Raw genomic sequence first — 21,621 nt, 5'->3', positions numbered from 1 at the left:
CTGTGTTCATTTTGATAGCTATTTAAATCAGTCTAAGTCTTTGGTCAAAAAATGTACATTATTTTTTGTCTCGTTTTATTATTTTGCCATTTATACTTTTAGTCTACTTTAGTCAATACAAAGTCACAACCTTTTCATCATTAGTCATAATATTTCTCTTTCTAAACTCATTAATTTAGCATTTTAGAAAACATGTCACAAGTGTTAAAAATCTGTTATGTAATATTTCTCACTTTTAACACTTTTCCCTGTGTAACATCTGGATTCCTTACTTTTGTCGGTTATTCTAGCCCAGAATATCCTGCCAATACAATGCTGCTGGGTCGATCTACTTAAGATGATTACACACAGATAAAGTGTCAAAGATTAATGTCTTTAATCCAAGTCAACAAACAAATTATATTTTCTGTCTAGACACTAGGCTCTTTTCTTTTTCCTGACAATGAACAATCATATGTGTGTTCATAGTGAAAAGGTCTGTGTAGCACTTTCACAATGGTCTCTCACTGTGCCTGAGGTAACAGACACGATGGGCACTGAGGTAACAGACACGATGGGCACTGCTCTCTCTGCTGCATCATCATCTTTGATGATTTAGAGTTTATCAAAACTGTGAAACATCTTCCTAAATGTGCACCATAAAATCCCTAAACCAGGATAACTCTGGGTTCTCACGCAGAGCTATCAAGTTCACATTGGCAAAACTCAAAAAACATCAAGTATGAAGCTGACATCAGAGGAAGAGATGCATGGAGGTGGTGAGAATCTTTACTCCTTGCAGACTTATTTCAGATATGTTACAACATGAACACAACACACTCAGCCAACTCCACCTGTTGCAGGAATCATCTTGTACTTTGACAGACAGATTATACGCCTAGTGGGGAATATGCAGTATATCATGGATTTTTAATGTCTGAGAGTCCACCACTAACATCTCAGTACAAATTACAAAAATTATCCATACGTTTTTCTGATTTTTCTTTTTTTTTTTTTTCCTCTTGTCTGCATATATATTTCTGGTTTGTGTCATGTTTGTCACAAACTGTCAAATATTAATGCAATTTATTCTTGCAGCAAAAGAAAAGAAAGAAAACCTTTTTCTTCTGTGCTTGTGACTGTGTGCATGAGACCATCACCATCCCTCTTAGAACTCTGGCCTATCTTTTATTGACAGCTAATATCATGTTCTGTAAAAGAGGGCGTGCACACCTAGGTGGGCCAAAAACAAAACAAGAGAAAGTGAAAGAAAGATTACATAAGGATATACAAAGGGACAGGGAGAGAGAAGGAGAGAGAGACCTAACACACTTAGATGGAGAGGGACCATCTCACCATGATGCCAAAAAAAAAATCTGTGGGGTGATACTAATGATTAAGCAACCCTTAGTGTCCACAATCATTACTGAAGCTTGGGTCGCAGAGGGTTGCCGCCGTGCTGTGTTCTATTTGTGTAACGAGACCACCACTGGTGCAGATGAAACCACTTAGGTCAGATCAGCCGAGCGGTACGGCCCGGCACCCGGGCCGCGAGAGGAGTCAGTCCGAAGGACCCAACCCGCTGCGGGAGACCCAGTGCCAGGGGACAAGCCAAGGACCCAGACCGGAAGCAAACAGGTACCGCCGGAGCACCCAGGGCGACCCCCAGGTCACCCAGTAGGAGGAAAGGGGGGCAAGGGGGGAGAGATCCCGCAGCCCCCCCAAGGGACACCCCCACAACACCGCCCCCACAGCCCCCCAAGACGGAGCCAAAGGAGCCACCAGGGCCGAGGGGGCCCGGCACCAGGAGCAGACAGCCAGGCAGACGGGCAGGACCAGGACCAGAGCCCGCCAACCGGCGCGCCGGAGCGGGGGGAGGGCGGAGGCGGCAGGGCCAATCCCCCCCGCCCACCCCAGACGGCCCGACCACTCCCCCCAGCCACGCCCCCCACCCACGCCCTGCGACTGATGGACCAGGCCACGGGGGCATGGAGGGACACCCCAATGGCTGCCGTAGTAACACCCCCCCAGCTGCGCGCCACCCCACCCCACAAAGAGGACCGCGAGGGAACCCTGGGAAACCCGGCCCCGAGGGCAACCGCGGACCAGGCCCCCACAGGGGAGGGGGCAGCAGGGGGACGGAGGGTGACAGGGACACCAGCCACCCACCCAGCCCCGATGGACCCCCAACGAGTAGGGCCGAGCCAAACACTAAGGCCCCGCCAAACCTGATCTGCGTTTTTCTGAATTTTAAAGATTAACAATGCTATTTTAGCTTGTCATGTTAGTCATATTTTTGTACTGTAGTTTTGGACCATCTTGCAGTGAAATTTCCTTTAGTATTGACAGCTTTCTGTCTTATTTAACTTCAAGAGAAAAGACAACATTAACTGTCCTCGTTGTGTGGGTCCTCTATGCACTACAACAATACACCTTGGCTTTAATTCTCCAACTCCCTCAGACTCTACTGGAGGGTTATAATACCATTCTACCAAAGGACATTCCCTCACTCAGTGTTTGATGGTGGTTGGGGAAAGCCCTGTCTCATTTATCAGTCCAAAGTGTCCCAGAGCTAGTGCGTCCTTATGGTATGTCATCTCGGAAACTAATCCCCTTCAGGCTGGGAATGCCTCATCATACAATCAAGACAAACACTTTGTATTGATTAGCAATGACTCTTCCCTCCAAGAGGACGAGTGGACAGAGGCACTTCATGCAAGCACAATATGTCTTGGTATTGCCGTACGCAAGTTAGTGTTGGCCCGATTTCAGTCCAGAAAGCCTGAAGCTGTTTACTATGTTAGAGAGACCAAGAGGGAGAATAACATCAATAACCTTGATGCACTAAGGTTGCATCAATTGAAATAACAATAACTAGAAATTGTTTGCTAAAAATGTCAATAATGTAAAACACATTCAAGTTAATCCCATTTGTGAGGCCACAAACATCCATGGGAGATGTTAACTACAATGCACTTGTAAGGAGTAAAGACGTGATCTGCACTGGTCGAATACATTTACATGCATTTCAAATTATATATTGCACAAAGAAACAATATCACAACATCAGTTCTTTCCAGTAACATGTTTGCATGATGTTGGAGAAGTTTGCAGACTAATTGAAGCCTCACAGACACATGAGATCATCTAAGCGGGGTCTTTGCAGTGATTAGTAATCCGCTCTGAACAGAGGATATGTGGGTTGTGGTTTGGTTTTAAAATCAACCATGTGTGAAATGGAGAACATTTTCAGCGGCCACTTAAACACTGTCCAATCCATGAAATTGATGTTTATGTTTGCTGCTTCTTGTAACCTCATGAGCACTGGTGTGTGTGTGTATGTGTTTAAATACAGTTGACAAGTCAGGTCACTAATTGCACATGATAGTGGATAGCAGAGGGATTGTACTGAATGTGCTCTGCTATGCTCAGATGTTTGGATTTTATTGCACTGCATTATTGATTTGAAAAAAAGTTCTCTGAGGATTTATGGTTTAAATTTTCACTGTGTTTCACTGAATGTTCTGTACATTTGAGGTGCTTCTGCTTATCTTCAGAGTCAAAATGTATAGATAATCCCAATAGACAGAAGTGCTTAACTCATCCAGCAACCTGCAGAAGTCTCCATCCCTGATAAACGAGCCTTTGGTTGTATCAGGCAGACTTTTGATCAATCAAGTCTGATGATGAAAACAAAGCCAATTAGCAAAAAGGAAAGGAGCTTAAATGACATAAACAAAGGGGAATGGAAAACTCTCTGGAGTCCAATTAGCTGTCACATATTCCAATGTGGTCGCTTGATCAATAGGCATGGAGAGTGAAAAAGGAAAGTCTAACAGGACATCACTGGCCGGGATAATTGAGGTCACTGGGTCATCACGTCTCCCTGTGTCTTTGGGGATGAATAAAAATAAGCCATCAGTTGGTTCTTCCTTCAGGAAAGGAGGAAGGACAGATCTGATGTTGTTCACTTGTCTTTTCAAAAAAATAGCCATGACACATATAGAAGATACAGAAAACAGGGTTGATGTCATGGTGCATGATGTTGACCTTTGAAAACAAAACACCACAGACCAATGGCATGTTAGTTTCTTTCACTTCCTCCAGATATGATTTAGCTTTTAAATTGTAATCCTAAACAAATTCATATTTTAAAACTCCTTAAGTATAATTTCTGGTCATTTTTTTCAACAGAAGCCATTACATGTAAACATACAACATGTTACTTCTATTGTTAATGGTGGACTCTGCCATAGCTGGATGGTTCACAAATAACCTTCTGAAACCCAACTGAGTCACAAAAATGTATAGATGCAATAACTTCAGCATTATTCAAATTTGAATAATTGATAAAAGCCCTGTTGCCTCCTGACAGCACTATATAGCATTATCAGACCTGTGTTACATTTCTAGTGTTGGAAAGTGAACATCACGGCCCAAATGTATTCAGTTAGGCTTTTCACATCTGCTGCTGACTCAAAGTGAAGCATAAATTAGCTGAACCATACAGGCTTTCATTGTCAAGTACTCACTGGGCATGTCTTTTTTTTTTCTTTTTCACAAGTTTTGACAGGTGGAGTTAAAATGTCAACAAAAACAAGACAACAGTACCTCTCTGGATACTCTGATTTCTAACAATGCTGCTCTTCGTTGTCACAAACTCATAGGAAAACAGACGGTTATACATTTTGTCTCTATATAAATAATGAAATGTGGTGAATCCTCATACCTATAAACCAATAAAAGTTGCTTTCATTTAGATACTAAGCAAGCAGCAAGCAGCAAGCAGCAAGCAGCAAGCAGCAAGCAGCAAGCAGCAAGCAGCAAGCAGCAAGCAGCAAGCAGCAAGCAGCAAGCAGCAAGCAGCAAGCAGCAAGCAGCGGTCTAAAAATATGAGTCCAGTGTGGACGCAGTTCATCGAAGATCCGCTTGAGGCTGGCTCTGGAAGTACCGGAAACCACATACACACCAATTTAAAAAAGCCGGATCTTAGATGAACTGCGTCCACACTGGACTCATATTTTTAGACCGCTGCTTGCTGCTTGCTGCTTGCTGCTTGCTGCTTGCTGCTTGCTGCTTGCTGCTTGCTGCTTGCTGCTTGCTGCTTGCTGCTTGCTGCTTGCTTAGTATCTAAATGAAAGCAACTTTTATTGGTTTATAGGTATGAGGATTCAATCAATCAATCAATCAATCTTTATTTGTATAGCGCCAAATCACAACAAACGTTATCTCAAGACGCTTTTACAAACATAGGAGGTCTAGACCACACTATGTCAAATTATGAACAGAGACCCAACACCAAGACAGGGTAAGACTCAGCCTGACCCCACCTTAATCCATCATGAGCATTGCACATCGCAGTATTTAGCTAGTTACAGTGGAGAGGAAAAACTTCCTTTAACAGGCAGAAACCTCGAGCAGAACCAGACTCATGTTAGACAGACATCATGCCTCGACCGAGTTGGGTCTGGAAAGACAGATAGAGGGGAGTAAGAGAGATTCACCACATTTCATTATTTATATAGAGACAAAATCTATAACTGTCTGTTTTCTTATGAGTTTGTGACAACAAAGAGCAGCATTGTTAGAAATCAGAGTATCCAGAGAGGTACTGTTGTCTTGTTTTTGTTGACATTTTAACTCCACCTGTCAAAACTTGTGAAAAAGAAAAAAAAAGACATGCCCAGTGAGTACTTGACAATAAAAGCCTGTATGGTTCAGCTAATTTATGCTTCACTTTGAGTCAGCAGCAGATGTGAAAAGCCTAATTGAATACACTTGCAAGCAGCAAGCAGCGGTCTAAAAATATGAGTCCAGTGTGGACGCAGTTCATCGAAGATCCGCTTGAGGCTGGCTCTGGAAGTACCGGAAACCACATACACACCAATTTAAAGAAGACGATCTTTACAGCAGAAATAAACATGTATTTGTGAGAATAAAGAGAATAAACATGAGAATTTTTCTCTAACGCTGCAAATTCGAAGATATTGAGATTACAAGTCTTCCAATGAGCGGCACAGCTGAATTGATTGAGGCGGGAACATTGTAGCTGTTGGCCAGGAGGCTCAAAGCCCGCCTCTTTACGTCACAATCACTCGACAGCAGCAATATGGCTGCTGTTGACGATTGGCTTCAAAACAGCGCTTCAGAAACAGATGGGTGACGTCACTGATACTACATCCATATTTTATACAGTCTATGATACTGAGCCTACACATTCAAACAACAATAGGTATTGTTATGCAATCCATCATTACATACAGAGAAGAAGAACAAGGCAGCAGCAACAATCTGACAAGAAAGTAAAAATGGTGTCACCTGTGTGGATGTTTATCCCACATTTCAAAGGAGTATGACACTTAAAACATGGTTCATGTGTTCAACCAGGAGGAAAAATCCCTGAAAGCTAGGGTTGGTAGTCACGGAAAACTAGCATGAATTTGAATGTAGCATTTCCTCAGGACTCCGTCTAGGCAGGGATTGGTTGGTGTTTTCCCAGGTTTACTCCGGCTGTAAGTAGCAGCTTTTTTTACCTCTTTTTTAAAAACACATTATGTATTGATTACCATCAGGACATAAAGATCATTTTAACCAGTATAACAATAAGTATATCGAAATCTGACTACCAACCCCAGCTTTAAGTTCAAGCACAATGGATCTTTAAGTGACCTGAAAAGCTTTCATCAAGACAAGGATGTATTAAAGGAGTGCGCAGCAGCAGTAACCCCAGCTAGCATCAGCAATAATAAAACAGATTGAGCAGGAGAGCTGATCTAAAAACTGCAGAAAGTTTCCCAACCGAAAAGCTAAGTGATTAATGTCAAAATCAGAATTTGCAGCCCTTGATGAGACACCTTTTGCTGAAGTAGAAGACCAAGGACTTTCAAGATAATGGCATAGCTGGAACCTGAGTCATGCTACTTGGCAGACTTATCCATACCTGCCCTGGGGTCCGTTTCACAAAGCAGGTTTAGTGAATACTCTGAGTTTGTTAACCCTGAAATGAGGGAAACTCTGTGTTTTCCGTTTCACAAAGGGAGGTAACTCAAACCAGAGAAAGAGGGGTAACTCTAGCCTGTTTCACAGAGGGGGGTAACTCAAACTCTCGGTCAGTTACCGTATTAACTGACTCTATGAACCAAATCTGGTCGGGACCAGGTTTTTCTCAATGAACCTCATGTTTCTCTCAGTCTCCGCCCCCTTTCAGCCACACACGGTATTTGATTTCCTCATTCATTCAGTCGGCGGGCGAGTGTTGCCGTAGCGTATTTCTGCCGTCTGTTATTTAAATAATAATTCAAAAATCAATCAGTAGGCCTATATTAGGTGCTAACTTTTTTTCACTAAAATGGCATGTCCTTTTGTTAATGATCCCGTGGATGAAGGTGCAGCATTATTGCGCAGAGAATTAAATATTCGTTGGGAGATGATAATCAGACCGCGCATAGATGTTTTAGCATTTCTGGACAATTATCTTTTTGAGCGGTACCGTTTCACTTCACAGTTTATCATCTACATACACAACCTAATCCGTCCGTACATTTGCAACATTACCCACCATAGTCGTGCTCTTACATCCCAGCAGATATTGTGTGTTGCTCTGCGTTTTTTTGCAAATGGGAGTTTTTTGTATGATGTTGGAGATGCAGGGCACTTAAGTAAGGCCACTGTATGCAGGACGGCAGAGCAGTCAGAGACACCATATCCACCATCCACTTCAGAGATTAAGACAATATCATCACCACTACCACCACCAACACAGCAGCAGTCAAATAAAAACATAATACAAATTTCATTTGGTCTTCTTTATTTCCTACAAATACAAGAGATAGTTTAGTTAATGTTCCTGTAGTTAACATAATTAACATAATTCACCTGTGACCATGCACCCACCTCTAACTTGTGCTCTAGTAATTCAATTTCGAGATCTGCCCTTCTCATCTGGCGGTCCAAGAACTGCATTTCTTTGTCGGTTTTTTCAATTTATTTCAGAAGAAATATTTTGTAGATATCTTTAACTGGTAACTGGGAATACATAAGGAGGACATTAAATTATACAGTTGAACATGAATTCCACAGAATGAACCTCTGGTGTTTACTGAACATCCATCTCACTGTGTCAATCTGTGCAGTTGAAGTTGAGGGACCCTCCTGCTGCTGCCCAGCCATGCCCTGTTAAAAAGGATGAGAATGTGTTAATACTTCAGTGTAGGCTAAATGTCACACTCTATTTTACACCAGAATGTTAAGAAATGTGAATGGGAAGAGAACTAGCAATAACATATCAAATGTTACCTCTACAGGCCTTTCTGGTTCCCCCTCTGTGAAGGCAGCAGACAAAGTCTCCTCGTACTCTTCATCCTAGATGAGTGATATGTCTCAGTATACTTAAACCACCATTTGGCAAAATCTTTGGAGTATTGCCTACTTACAGTTACAAGGTCTGTTGTGGTGTGAGGGGGCTCCACCAGGCAGATAGCACCATCAGAATCTGTTGGGAGAAAAAAAAAAAAAAAATGAAAAGGGAAATAAATATTTGTATGAATAGGCTTTAAAAAAGATATATAGGTCTAGGAATATTACATGTTATAAAGGCACTTGTGTCTTGGGGGGGTGGGCTCAGAGGATGAGCTCCCTCCAGGGATTCCCTCAGTCGCTGGCCTTCCAAAATTCTGGCTCAGGGCCAGCGCCTCTGCCTCCGTTAGAGGTGGCGGTGCTCGGCCGCCACCCGTTTTACGGGCATCTGCTTTCTTTCTGTTGGCTGAGTAGAAGTCTGTGTTAGTTTAAATAGGCTTAATTATTTAACAGAACATGATATAGATGAAAATACATGCATGTGTGTGAAAACAGCATTATGTTGGGGATAAAACAACTGCACAGTCAAACAGCCACTTAATATTTACTTTACAATGTAAAACATGATCAAGATGAGGTACCCCCATGATATTATGCCGAGGTCTTACCTGTTTGAACAATGTTTTTATATTTCCATCTTAAGCTGCAGCCAGGTGCGCTTCTCCCCCGCGTGATTGCACCTAAATGAAATAAATGAATAGGCTACCATTCAAGCAGTTTCCCCCTGTGATTGCAAAGGACTACATTTAAACGTACGCATTGACCCGAGCCGCAATGTTCTCCCATGCCGTCTCCCTCTGTTTGGCACCTGCAGCGGTGTTGCATTTTTTTTTTAAAAACATGCTCAAACTCGCCATATGAGCGAATAAGGATGTCCAGTTCCAGTGGGGTGAAAAATGCCGCCCTCTTCTTCTCCTCCTTTGCCATGGTGACTCGTCGAATCGGGGCTCCATTGATGCTGTCTTTTTAAAGTTGTGGTGCACGCACTTAACCCCAGGTGAAACTACTCCAAGTTGATTTAACTAACTCAAATCAGCTGTTGTGGAACCGAAAACACAGAGTTTCCTATCTCAGAGTAGATCAACTAGAGTTCAGGGTTAGACTCAGAGTTTTATTGAACCTGCTTTGTGAAACGGACCCCTGGGCAATTGAAAAGTGTGTTTTGTATGTTATAATAGTCATTTCAGTTATAATTGGTAGAATATTGCTTGCTAGCCTCTTAGTCTGTGTAGCATTAACTACACATTTTAAAATGTACAAAAAACATATATTGGAAAACTTACCAGTGTCAGCCATCAAGCTCAAGTAAGTATTGGTTATCAGTACCGGTTCAAAAAATACCATATCGTGCATACCTCCAAAAAACGAACAGATTTTATACATTCTCATTTAATGTGTTCCTGGTCTACTTTGTTCTTACACCATGCAGCTACACCATGCACAGATGCTTAGATAATGAATGTTTTTCTTTTGTTGGAACTCACAGCTGCTCAATGCCCTGCACACCACCCACGCAGGATTCCAACAATATGGCAGTGCAAGCCTGGGTCAATAAATGATGCAGCTAGATCCGATCACAGCCGAGAAAGGTTGCTTGGATTGCAAAACCTTTGAAAGAAATATCCCTTAACAAGGAAGCACCAGTCATTTCATGTTGGTGTGATTGGGATCAAGAGATATTGATTGTAAAGAGGAGCACTTCTATTTACCTATTTTTGTTCAAATTGAAATTAACTTATCGATAGAAAGTTCATGACATTGCTGATTAAACGGGAAATGTAATTAACCTTAACCCTCCTTACAAGTAGAGATATGATGATACCATATCATGAACATTGCTCTTTAGTAAAGCACCAGTAAAATGAGATTATATTGGCAACAAAAAATGAACTCCAGCCACCCAAAACATATTTTTTTTAACCTGCAAATTGTTCTGGTGTAGAAATAGTCACAAAATTCGAACCAACAATTGTAATGAGAGTAAATTAATAAACACAACTTTTACAAAAAGAATGTGTGCACCCAAAACTAAATATTTCTGACTTATCAATAAGAATCCAGAAGGAGTGTGGTGGTGTGTGTATCTCCAGAAAGTGTGCTCTGGCTGTGTTTTCTAATGTTCTTATTTCAGTCATTTTATGGGTCTATTTTTGAGCTCACAGCCAAAAGTCTGCAAGTTGGGGCCAAATTTATGAGACCAAGTAATAAAGCCGTCTCTTTCCTGCTCTCTCAGTCTGTCTGCAACAGCTGTAAACCGCACGTATGCATCTTTATGAGATGCCAAGGGACTTTTAATAATGTTGGTATTTGCTGACCTGTTAATGTGAACAGGTCAGTGTACAGTCATGGCCAAAAGTTTTGAGAATGACGCAAATATTACATTTTCACAAAGTCTGCTGCTTCAGGGTTTTTAGGTGTTTTTGTCAGATGTTTCTATGGTATAATGAAATACAATTAGAAGCATTTCATAAGTATCAAAAGCTTGTATTGAGAATTACACAGAAGTCATGCAATAAGTCAATATTTGCAGTGTTGACCCTTCTTTTTCAAGACCTCTGCAATTCTCCCTGGCATGCTGTCAATCAACTTGTGGACCAAATCCTGACTGATGGCAGTCCATTCTTGCATAATCAATGCTTGGAGTTTGTCAGAATTTGTGGGTTTTTGATTGTCCACCCGCCTCTTGAGGATTGACCACAAGTTCTCAATGGGATTAAGATCTGGGGAGTTTCCTGGCCAAGGGCCCAAAATCTTAATGTTTTGTTCCCCGAGCCATTTTGTTATGACTTTTGCTTTATGGCAAGGTGCTCCATCATGCTGGAAAAGGCATTCTTCATCACCAAACTGCCCTCGGATGGTTGGGAGAAGTTGCTCTCGGAGGACGTTCTGGTACCATTCTTTATTCATGGCTGTGTTTTTAGGCAAGATTGTGAGAGAGCCCACTCCCTTGACCGAAAAGCAACCCCACACATGAATGGTCTCAGGATGCTTCACTGTTGGCAAGAGACAGGACTGATGGTAGCGCTCACCTCGTCTTCTCCGAACAAGCCTTCCTCCAGATGCCCCAAACAATCGGAAAGGGGATTCATCAGAGAAAATGACTTTAACCCAGTCCTCAGCAGTCCAGTCCCTGTACCTTCTGCAGAATATCAGTCTGTCCCTGATGTTTTTACTGGAGAGAAGTGGCTTCTTTGCTGCCCTCCTTGACACCAGGCCTTCCTCCAAAAGTCTTCGCCTCACTGTGCGTGCAGATGCACTCACGCCTGCCTGCTGCCATTCCTGAGCAAGCTCTGCACTGGTGGTGGCCCGATCCCGCAGCTGTAACACCTTCAGGAGACGGCCCTGGCGCTTGCTGGACTTTCTTGGGCACCCTGGAGCCTGTTTGGCAACAATTGAACCTCTCTCCTTGAAGTTCTTGATAATTCGATAGACGGTTGACTGAGGTGCAATCTTACTCGCTGCTATAAACTTCCCTGTTAGGCCCTTTTTGTGCAATGCAATGATGGCTGCACGTGTTTCCTTGCAGGTAACCATGGCTAACAGATGAGGAACAATGGTGTCATGCACCATCTTCCTTTTAAAGTGTCCAGTCACTCAATCATGACAGATTGATCGCCAGCCTTGTCCTCATCAACACCCGCACCTGTGTTAATGTGTGTGACACCTGTGTGTCATTGAAATGATGTTAGCTGGTCCTTTTGTGGCAGGGCTGAAATGCAGTGGAAATGTGTTTTTGGTGATAAAGTTCATTTTCAAGGCAAAGAGGGACTTTGCAATTAATTGCAGTTGAGCTGATCACTCCTCATAACATTCTGGAGTATATGCAAATTGCCATTATAAAAACTGAAACAGCAGACTTTGTGAAAATTAATAGCTGTGTCATTCTCAAAACTTTTGGCCATGACTGCAGTATCTGTGACAGAGGGCAGAGCAGAGAGACACACAGCAGGCTTCTGCACAATCCTGTGGGTTTGCCTGGAGGTAAAAACAACAAAGATTGTATATTTCTAAAACACATGGATTTTTGAATGCAAGTCAATGCCTCCTCAGAATCGACACTTAGAAAAGGAGGAGGGGCTTGAATAACATCACCTGTGTAGAAGACACTGAAATAACTACTAAAGGTAGTGAGAATTAAATAATTGTGACTAGCAGCAGTCATAAATGTAATAACAAAATGTGCTCAAATGACCTGAATGTATGCAGCTCTTTACATCAACTTGACTCCTTCTGTCCCTTTTTCTCCACAGCATTTCAAGCACATTACTCTTTTTGTGCTTTAGAACAAGTCTCATTCCTCACACTCACTTTTAATTCCTCTGCAGAGCTAACACCCAGAATCTTTAACAAAGAAACTTCTCTCAAGTTCTTTTTTTTTTTTTCATTTTGTTTCTGTTTTGCTACTTGACATGAACATGAAAAAGCTTCATCCTAGATTCTATTTTAAAGATAAATGAAGTTACAAGTGGATCATTTGTCATAGCTCTGCGGTTGTAAAGAAAAATACAGAAAGAAGAGAAAGACAGAGAGAAACAAAGATGACAAGATGTCCTTTTCTCAGCCTCCTAAAGTGCCTCCAGACAGATCTTTCCTGGCGAGCTGTAGGTTGAGATACATTTTCAGCCAAAGACCCACAGGGCTCTTCTGGGACCAAGTGCCACTAAAACAGAGAGGCTCAGTAACGCAACACTTTGAAAATGGCTAAGGGTGACAGAGCATTGACATCAGTCAAGAAGAAAACAGAACCTTTGTGACCTTCTGGTGTTAAGCTGGAGAGTGAGCATGCCTGTGTGCTTTTGTGCTGACAGAGAACACATGAACCAACAGTGTTTGATGGCTGTGGGTGCTCTTCAATGACTGCTGGCCGCTATCCCTCACAATGCCTGCAAAGGAGATGTTCTCAAGTGTTCATAACAACACTTTTATTGCAACAGTGGGTCATTGATGATTACCTGTGTTGGGAAAGGGGTTGCAGACATTCATGAAGTCTCAGAGAATTATGACTCAGCCTCTCAGTCTTCAGTCGAGTTGCAGTTATTTTATTTTACCTCATTCTTTTGGATCTCCAGCCCGTCTTTCATGTCAGATACATTTATTATTGCTGGAGGCGGCTATACTGCCAAGCAAATAACATCCGCCAGAGGAAGTTGGCTAATGGGAGAAAAATTTTATGTTATTTTGTGCTCAAATGGCGGGATAGGATCCAAATATGTCTCAATCATGCTTAGAATACCAGTTAAGTATGTAGGGGAGTTCATGGAGAATATCCTTTTTTGTGGTTTAACTATAATGCTATAAAATGTCCCCATACACTCTTGGCATTGTATGGCATTAGAGAAAAATCAAATCAAACAGAAATCATGACGAAACATTTCACTTGGATGTTGTCAAGTCAGACTTAAAAGTTTAACAATGGGGTAACCACCATTTCTTTTTTACATAATCCTAGTCTACTATATTTCAGGAGTTTAGATCCCAGAGAAGGACCCTTGATTACTCTATTTTCTCATGTGAAGGATAATCTGCCACCTTGAAGGCGAGATACACTGCTGAACTTGTCAGGTGGTTTAACGCTCAGAAACATTGATCATTTATCATAATAATACAAATGAGTCTATATATACAGTATATATATATATATATATTTGATATCTTAAAGGTGACATATCACGCTTTTTTCATCAATATATATTGGTCTAAGAGGTCCCCAAAACATGTCTTTAAAGTTTATGCTCAAAGAAACACTTTGAAATCAGATTTTGGTCTTCTTCAGTCCTCCTCAGAACAGGCTGTTTTCCCTCTGACCACGCCCCCTCAGGAAGTGGATGTGACCTCGGCTCTCCAGCACGTTGATCTAATGTTTACATGTTGGCTGAATATACACGGCTGCTCCCAGATAGCGTTACTTCAACCCTGAATCTGATCCAGAATCTGATCCTGACGGAGAGGCGCCTGCAGCAGGACCTTTCTGAAGGATTGGTCACAGATTTAGTGTTTCTTGTTGTTTTATTTATCAGTATGTCGACGTGTGTCTTGGTACACAGCTACAAACATGTAGCTATGTGGCTATGCTAACTAGCGCTAGCACTTATCCATGATATGTAAAAATCATCCACTAGATCTTCAAATCTGCAGACGTGGGGAGTAAAACCGACCTCTGCCAGAAAGGCAGCAGGACCTTTTCTGAAGGATTGGTCACAGATTTAGTGTTTCTTGTTGTTTTATTTGTTAGTATGTAGACGTGTGTCTTGGTACACAGCTACAGCTACAGCTACAGCTACAGCTACAGCTACAGCTACAGCTACAGCTACAGCTACAGCTACAGCTACAGCTACGACATGTAGCTATGTAGCTATGCTAACTAGCACTAGCACTTTTCCATGACAAATAAAAATCATCCACTAGATCTTCAAATCTGCAGACGTGGGGAGTAAAACCGACCTTTGTGTTTATTAAGACAGCCTACAACTAGCATGCCTCCCTCCTAAGCTCCTTGTTAGCACACATGTGTGCAGGGAATGAAAAACAGAGGAGGGGTTGAGTTGTATTTTATACAGTCTATGGGCTGAACAAGCTCCGAGCTCTGACTCCGTGACAGACTGGATATTGTTGTGACGTAACAAAAACACTGAAGTCTGAAACGACTCGTTTCACACACATTTACAGAAAGGTGGAGAAATCAGAACAGGGGCAGAATGGATTTTTTTCATTAGTAGAGAACCATTAAAAAGTCCATTTTGCATGATATGTCACCTTTAACTGATCACACCAGGGTCACAGGTCTCAAATGTGATACCTGTTTAATTTGATGTGCTGCATTAACACAGCAAGCAAACAGGAGGAGACTTGGAGGGGCTAACAGAGCACTAAGACCCTGATATCACCATTTCATTTGTCCTGCAATTTTATTCACTTTTATTAATGTTGGACAAAAATGGTCCTCTTGTGTCTTTTAGCCCATGCTACATGCAAATCAGCATTAGGCTAATGTGTTTGGTAATGACCCATAATGGCTGCTAAACAGTTGGGGAAAATAACTTGCAGTTTAAAAGTTAATTTACAACAACAACAGTTCAACTATAATCAGCCTGAAACCAGCAATGCCCAAAAGGATGTAATAAATGGATGGAAAGGAGACAGGCACAAATGACAAGGAGAGCTGAGACTTGCACTGTGCCTGTCTGCAGAATGGCAACAATCTGTCAGTTGTTTTACAGCCGTGACACCCACAATGAAATTTCCAAAAGAAGGTTGTTTTTTTCTTTAAGGTTGTTTTTTTCTTTACTCCATTCAACTTGTTTGTACACTCTTCCTCTTCCTATATACTCAAGAACTCAACTGCAAAAGTTCCACTTCACAATGCTGCCCCTCAGCCTATTAAAGACGGCAGCAGTAATCTGTACTGTGGTGCTACTCATTGTAGCAGCCTGCAAAATCTATGACCAACAAATTAGCCTTCTTTGGGCCATGATGAAGTGTAACCTCAAGTAGAGGTTTATTGTAGCACTTACGCTCCCAACATGCAGGCTTGCTAGTTGTACCTAAAATCTCTAAAAGTAGTATGGGAGGTAGAACCTTCAGTTATCAGGCCCCTCTCCTTTGGAATCATCTACCAGTCAGGGTCCGGGAGGCAGACACCCTCTCCACTTTAAGAGTAGACTTAAAACTTTCCTTTTTGATAAAGCTTATAGTTAAGCTGGATCAGGCTTGGACCAGCTTTTGTCATGCTGCTATAGGCCTAGACTGCCGGGGGAACTGGCACACTGACACACTGGGATCCTAGCTCACCTTCTTCCCCCCAACCCCTTCATCACTTACTTTAACTCTGCCTGTCCCATTAAAGTTACTAACCATAGACCTTTCTGGAGTCCCTGAGCTCCATTGTCTCGTAGATTCCTCTGAGCTGCCGTTGACGTCCTCCTGCTGTGGACGATCTGGACTCCAGCTGATACGGACGTGCTGGACTCCAGCGGCAACAGCTTCTACGACTCGTCTCATCACTATCACCTCTCTCTCTTACTCCCCTCTATCTGTCTTTCCAGACCCAACTCAGTCGAGGCATGATGTCTGTCTAACATGAGTCTGGTCCTGCTGGAGGTTTCTGCCTGTTAAAGGAAGTTTTTCCTCACCACTGTAACTAGCTAAATACTGCGATGTGCAATGCTCATGATGGATTAAGGTGGGGTCAGACTGAGTCTTACCCTGTCTTGGTGTTGGGTCTCTGTTCATAATTTGACATAGTGTGGTCTAGACCTCCTATGTTTGTAAAAGCGTCTTGAGATAACGTTTGTTGTGATTTGGCGCTATACAAATAAAGATTGATTGATTGATTGACTTAGAACAAGTACCCAAGGGCTTCGCTCTTGCTTACAATGAGAGTGAGATTATTAAGATTGTCTTAAAATACAATAACAAACACTTAAGTTACTTCTCGTACACTGGTGATGTTTATTATGAAATGTCTGTGACCAGGTTTACCAGATTCACTTCAGACGGTCATGAATTAAGTATATCCTGTCAATGCTTACGTAGTATAAGATTGCGTGCAATATTTCTTCCTCTGTGAATCTTTCTCTTTGTCTCCTCTCTCTGTCTTTCTCCCTGCTTCTACAGTTGTTTCTGCTTGTGTGTGTGAGCACACATTTTTGATGTGAATAAGATGGCTCTATGAAAGCCCAGCTCTCAGAAGCTGCACAGAACCTGATACTGAGGTCAGAAGAAAATGCAATCTTTTATAACATTTAGTCTAAAATCATAACCACATCACCTAGAGACTTACTGTAAAAACCAGACACTCTGTGAGCAACTTAGCTTTCCAGAGGTACTCTCAGTGTGTTTCTGCGACATCCAGAGGGTTTTCTGTTCCTCTGAGAAGGTCAGTGTATTTTCAGAGACAACCCGGATCCCGTCCGTCCAAAACCGAAGGTAATCCATGATTTATGGATAAATCTGATTGAAATATGATTATTCCTACAGTTCACAGAGCTAATAGAAGGCTGCCATTTTTGTTTTGGACGGTCAACCAATCAATGGCTGTGTCAGTGATCAGATGACCCCTGGGGCTGTCTCAGACCAATAAGAGATATGGTCGGGCTGGTACAGTGCACTCATAGGTAGAGTGGGCTGTAGCAGAGGTAGAGAAGTGCTGAAAAAGAGACAGAGAGAAGAGACAGAGATAAGAGACTGAGATAAGAACAAACTTCAAGAGAAGTTTTTAAAAAACTATGAGATTATACATGCTTTATAACACAAAAAAAACAGACGTTCAAAAGTAGAGAAAATGCCTCAGACCTCAGAGGGTTTAACCTGAAGTTAAGTTTAAATACTTACAATATCTTTATCATAACTTACCAGACTCTGACTTTGTCTGCCTTTGTGATTCTAACAGTCGTTGTTACTTATTATATTGCACCATGAGCCTTCACTGTGCCTATTATATTAAGTTATTAGTAGCCTTAGGGCCTACACAGTCATCATGCTATACCACATCACCCTTCACTGGATTTATAATCAGCTCAATAAACTATCTTTAGCATTTTAGAATGCTAGTCATACTTATGATGTTATTTTGGTGAAAGTAACTCAAAAGAAGTGTAATGCATTACAATTCAGAGACAGTAATATTGTAATGTAACTAATTACTTTCAAATGACAGTAACTACTAATACAGTTGAGGTCAAAATGATTAGCCCCCCTTGTGAAATCAGATAAAACTCTTGATTTCTCCATGAAAATGACCATTAAAAACAAGTGTTTATAGTTTATGTGTGTCCAACATAACAAAGACAAATGTTCACTATGTTTGACTTGAATATTTTATTGATGCAATGAATTGAAACAAGAAAAGGTAAAAATGGCATGTCCAAAATTATTAGCCCCCTGGCCCTAAGTAGTCAATAGTGCACCCGTTCTGAGCCACACCTGACAACAACCTCTTCAAATAGTCCTTTACAAGGTTGGCTAATGCCTCTTGAGGGATTTTGGCCCATTTATCCAATGCAAATTGTTCCAGCTGGTCCAAAATACATGATTTCTGAGCATGGACGTTCACTTTGAGCTCCCGCCACAGATTCTCCACAGGATTTAGATCTGGGCTCTGCACAGGCCACTCCAGGACCTTGGTTTTGGTGTCCTTTAAGAACTGTTGGACCAATTTTGACGTAAGCTTTGGATCATTGTCTTGCTGGAAGACCCAGCGTCGACCAAAGCCTAGACTAAGAGCAGAGTTCTTCACATTATGCCTCAAAATGTCAACATAACTTTCTTTTTTCATGATGCCATGCACCAGAACAAGATTTCCTGTGCCTGAGGCTGCAAAACAGCCCCACAGTAAGATGCTCCCTCCACCATGTTTAATTCTGAGGACCGTGTTCTAAGGGTTGAAGGACTCTCCCTTTCTTGGTCAAACATGAACAACATCCATATGCCCAAAAGGTTCCATCAGATCAAAGGATGGACTTCCAAAACTCATCTTTACCTTTCAAATGTTTACAGGCAAACCTCAGTCTGGCTCTGATGTGCTGCTCTTTGAGTAAAGGGGTTCTTCTGGGACGATAGTCCTGAAGCCCACTACGATGAAGATCCCTCACAACTGTGCTCCTTCAAACATCAACTCCAATGGAGGTCAGGTCAGCAACAATCACCTTGGCAGATGTCCGGGGCTTCTTGCTGACATCTTCAACTACTTTCCTCTCCAGAGTTCTTGAAATCTTGTGTTTTCTACCACGCCTAGGTTTGTTTCTAACAGAGTTTGTCTCCTTGTACTTTGCAATGATGCAACGTACAGCTATTCTAGACACTGTAAAACACCTGGACATGACAGTATAGCCTTCCTCCTTATTATGAGCCTCAAATATCTTCTTTCTGAGCTCAAGACTGATTTCCATTGTCTTTGGCATGGTTAGTAAGAGGAGTCTCTCTCAATAACGTGTTCAAGTGCCCTGATTGGAGTCCCTTAAGTAAATCTCAATGCTGTTTGAATGCTCAGGTGTTGTTAGGAAGCCAACAGACCTACAGGTGTTGTTAGGAAACAAACTGACTGCTCAGGTGTGTTTAAAAAGTAAAAATTCACAGGGGGGCTAATAATTTTGACCACCCCATTTTTCATTATATTTGATATAAAGTTATCCTAAAAATGTATTTTACATTCCAAAATGTACCAAAGCTACTAAAGAACACTGGTGAATGTTTGCTTATATCAAGTTTTATCAATGATTCAAACATTGGGCAGAATTTAAGGAAAATGTTCCAGAATTCCTGGGGGGCTAATCATTTTGACCTCAAGTGTATATGTCATATTGTATCACATGCTGGGGTCAGGCTGGGGAGACGGTCATTAAACCACTTCACTCTCTGTATAAACAAACCTTAAAAATACTGGACAAAAAAACAATGCAATACCACCACTGCAGGATACTGGAGAAACATCATCTTTTGAGCTTTGAGAATTTTAAATTGTATTCAAATTTGTGTCTTGTGTATAAGATTTTAAATGGCTTGGCCCCGCCTCCGCTGCGTCAGTTTATCAACTTTCGCTCAGTGGACTCCGTTAAATCAACAAGAATCTCTTCGTTCAGAAATTGCAATGTGCCCTTTCGCCGTAATGCCTTTGGACAGTCAGCTTTTTCTGTGAAAGCCACAAATCAGTGGAACACCTTACCAGAGGACATTAAGAACTGTGAATCTCTCAGCAGCTTCAAAACCAAACTGAAAAGTCTGCTAAAGGACACTCAACACATCAACCACTGATTTGATACTTTTAACTTGATATACAGTACTGTTTGTTTGTTTGATTGTTTGTGTGTGTGTGTGCGTGTGTGTGTGTGCAAGCGAGCGTTTTTACAATGTGATGTTTCAATTGTGACCTGCCAAGGGACTGCAGATGTAAATTAGCTTTAAGCTAACTCTGGTACAATGCATCAGATGGTGACATTTATGTTTAATATTGTACATGGTCCCTTTACAAATAAATCAAATTAATAATAATAATATTGTGTTACATTTTAGAAGTGACTTGCCCAACACTGGTACTGATTGTATTTTACAGTTGAGCACACGCCTCTTCCCTCCTTCCCGTATAGAATTGATCTTAATGGCAAATATGCAGCCAAGACATTGAGAAAGTAGATCGTCTATGACCTTAATTTGGATCAAACTTATGAAGACTGTGCTGACAGCAGAAAGTCTCACAGCGAACATGCAGCCAACATGCATCTGGTGTGAGGATCACAATGGCACAGGCTTTAGCCATCACACTTTAAAACAATCATGCACCCAACACACTGCCAGTGGGAAACTCGCCTCAGTGCTCAGAGAAATCAATGAATGAAGCTTTAAAGGAACAATCAGTGATTGATGTAAAAGCTGCTTTTAAGCAGAGAGTACATACTTTCTAATATTCCACTCTGTTCATCAGCAACAACAACATAAGCCTTCTGCGTGACATTAAAGACCCTGCCATATGTGAGCAAGCTCCTCCTGTACCATAACCGCCTGTTGGTCGTACTCACATTTCCTCCGGGCAATAGCTTTCACGCGGGTGCTCACACACCCACATGCTTGCTTATTCCGGCGCCGAGATGCATGTCCAGCGCCCGGTCCTCATTAGCCAGCTTGCAGGTCAGTAACAGATGTGTGTGAAAGATTTCTCCCTTTCGGGCATGGATGAAGAGGAGTGGGGGGGGGGGGGGGGATAGATGCCATTTGAACCCATCACTTCTTTTTCAGCAGCAGCCACAGCCATGAGCAGCAGATAAGGCAGTTGTTTTAGATGTAAATCACTGCCATCTGCCGTGTTGGGGAAAGTTTTTCCCAAGATGGGAGCCATTATACTTAGCCTGGACTGTGAGGGACATTGCAAAGAATGTAAGAAGGCAGTGCATAAGTAACTATGTGTGTGTTCATGTGTGTTTTGGGGCATTACAGAGGCGTCCTTAAAGCATTTGGTAGATATGACGTAGCATCACAGCATGTGGTAAGTGTGCCACTCAGGGCCTGATCTACTAAAGGTTTGCGTTTATAAAAACACGTGCAAACTTGATAGCGCGCGCAAAGCTGACGTACTAACCGGGAGCAAATGGGATTGCGTCTGTCAAATGAGCAAAATAGCACTCGCAAATCATTTAGCGTGTTTGTCTTCATGAATATGCAGAATACATGTAGATCATCAGAACGCGCAAAATACTGGGAGGAGGAGATGCAAATGTAATCATTTAGCACACGCAATGTGATCTATCAAACCTGAAGCAGATAGCGCGCGCTGTATTTGCGTCTATATTTAGCACGTTT

General features: G+C 41.9%; 2 long non-coding RNA genes across 4 annotated transcripts; both read right to left on the bottom strand.

The window, feature by feature from the left end:
• Positions 1–7,769: 7,769 nt before the first annotated feature.
• LOC117819758 lies at positions 7,770–8,480 on the bottom strand. 3 transcript variants are annotated; one of them, XR_004632616.1, is made up of 5 exons: positions 8,412–8,480; positions 8,275–8,340; positions 8,095–8,151; positions 7,873–8,004; positions 7,770–7,792 (listed from the first exon to the last, which is right to left on the bottom strand). It is a non-coding gene; the product is annotated as an uncharacterized LOC117819758 (long non-coding RNA). The 3 variants fall into 3 exon arrangements; XR_004632615.1 differs by having other exon boundaries at positions 7,770–7,997; XR_004632614.1 differs by lacking the exons at positions 7,770–7,792; positions 7,873–8,004 and having other exon boundaries at positions 8,011–8,151.
• Positions 8,481–8,578: 98 nt separating this feature from the next.
• LOC117819759 lies at positions 8,579–9,459 on the bottom strand. Its single transcript, XR_004632617.1, has 3 exons — positions 9,091–9,459; positions 8,943–9,014; positions 8,579–8,740 (listed from the first exon to the last, which is right to left on the bottom strand). It is a non-coding gene; the product is annotated as an uncharacterized LOC117819759 (long non-coding RNA).
• Between the last annotated feature and the right edge of the window lie 12,162 nt (positions 9,460–21,621).

The sequence above is a fragment of the Notolabrus celidotus genome, chromosome 10, assembly GCF_009762535.1.
Source record: "Notolabrus celidotus isolate fNotCel1 chromosome 10, fNotCel1.pri, whole genome shotgun sequence".
Lineage (NCBI taxonomy): Eukaryota > Metazoa > Chordata > Actinopteri > Labriformes > Labridae > Notolabrus > Notolabrus celidotus.
Note: the sequence above shows the minus strand (reverse complement) of the source record. Positions and strands in the feature narration are given on the sequence as shown.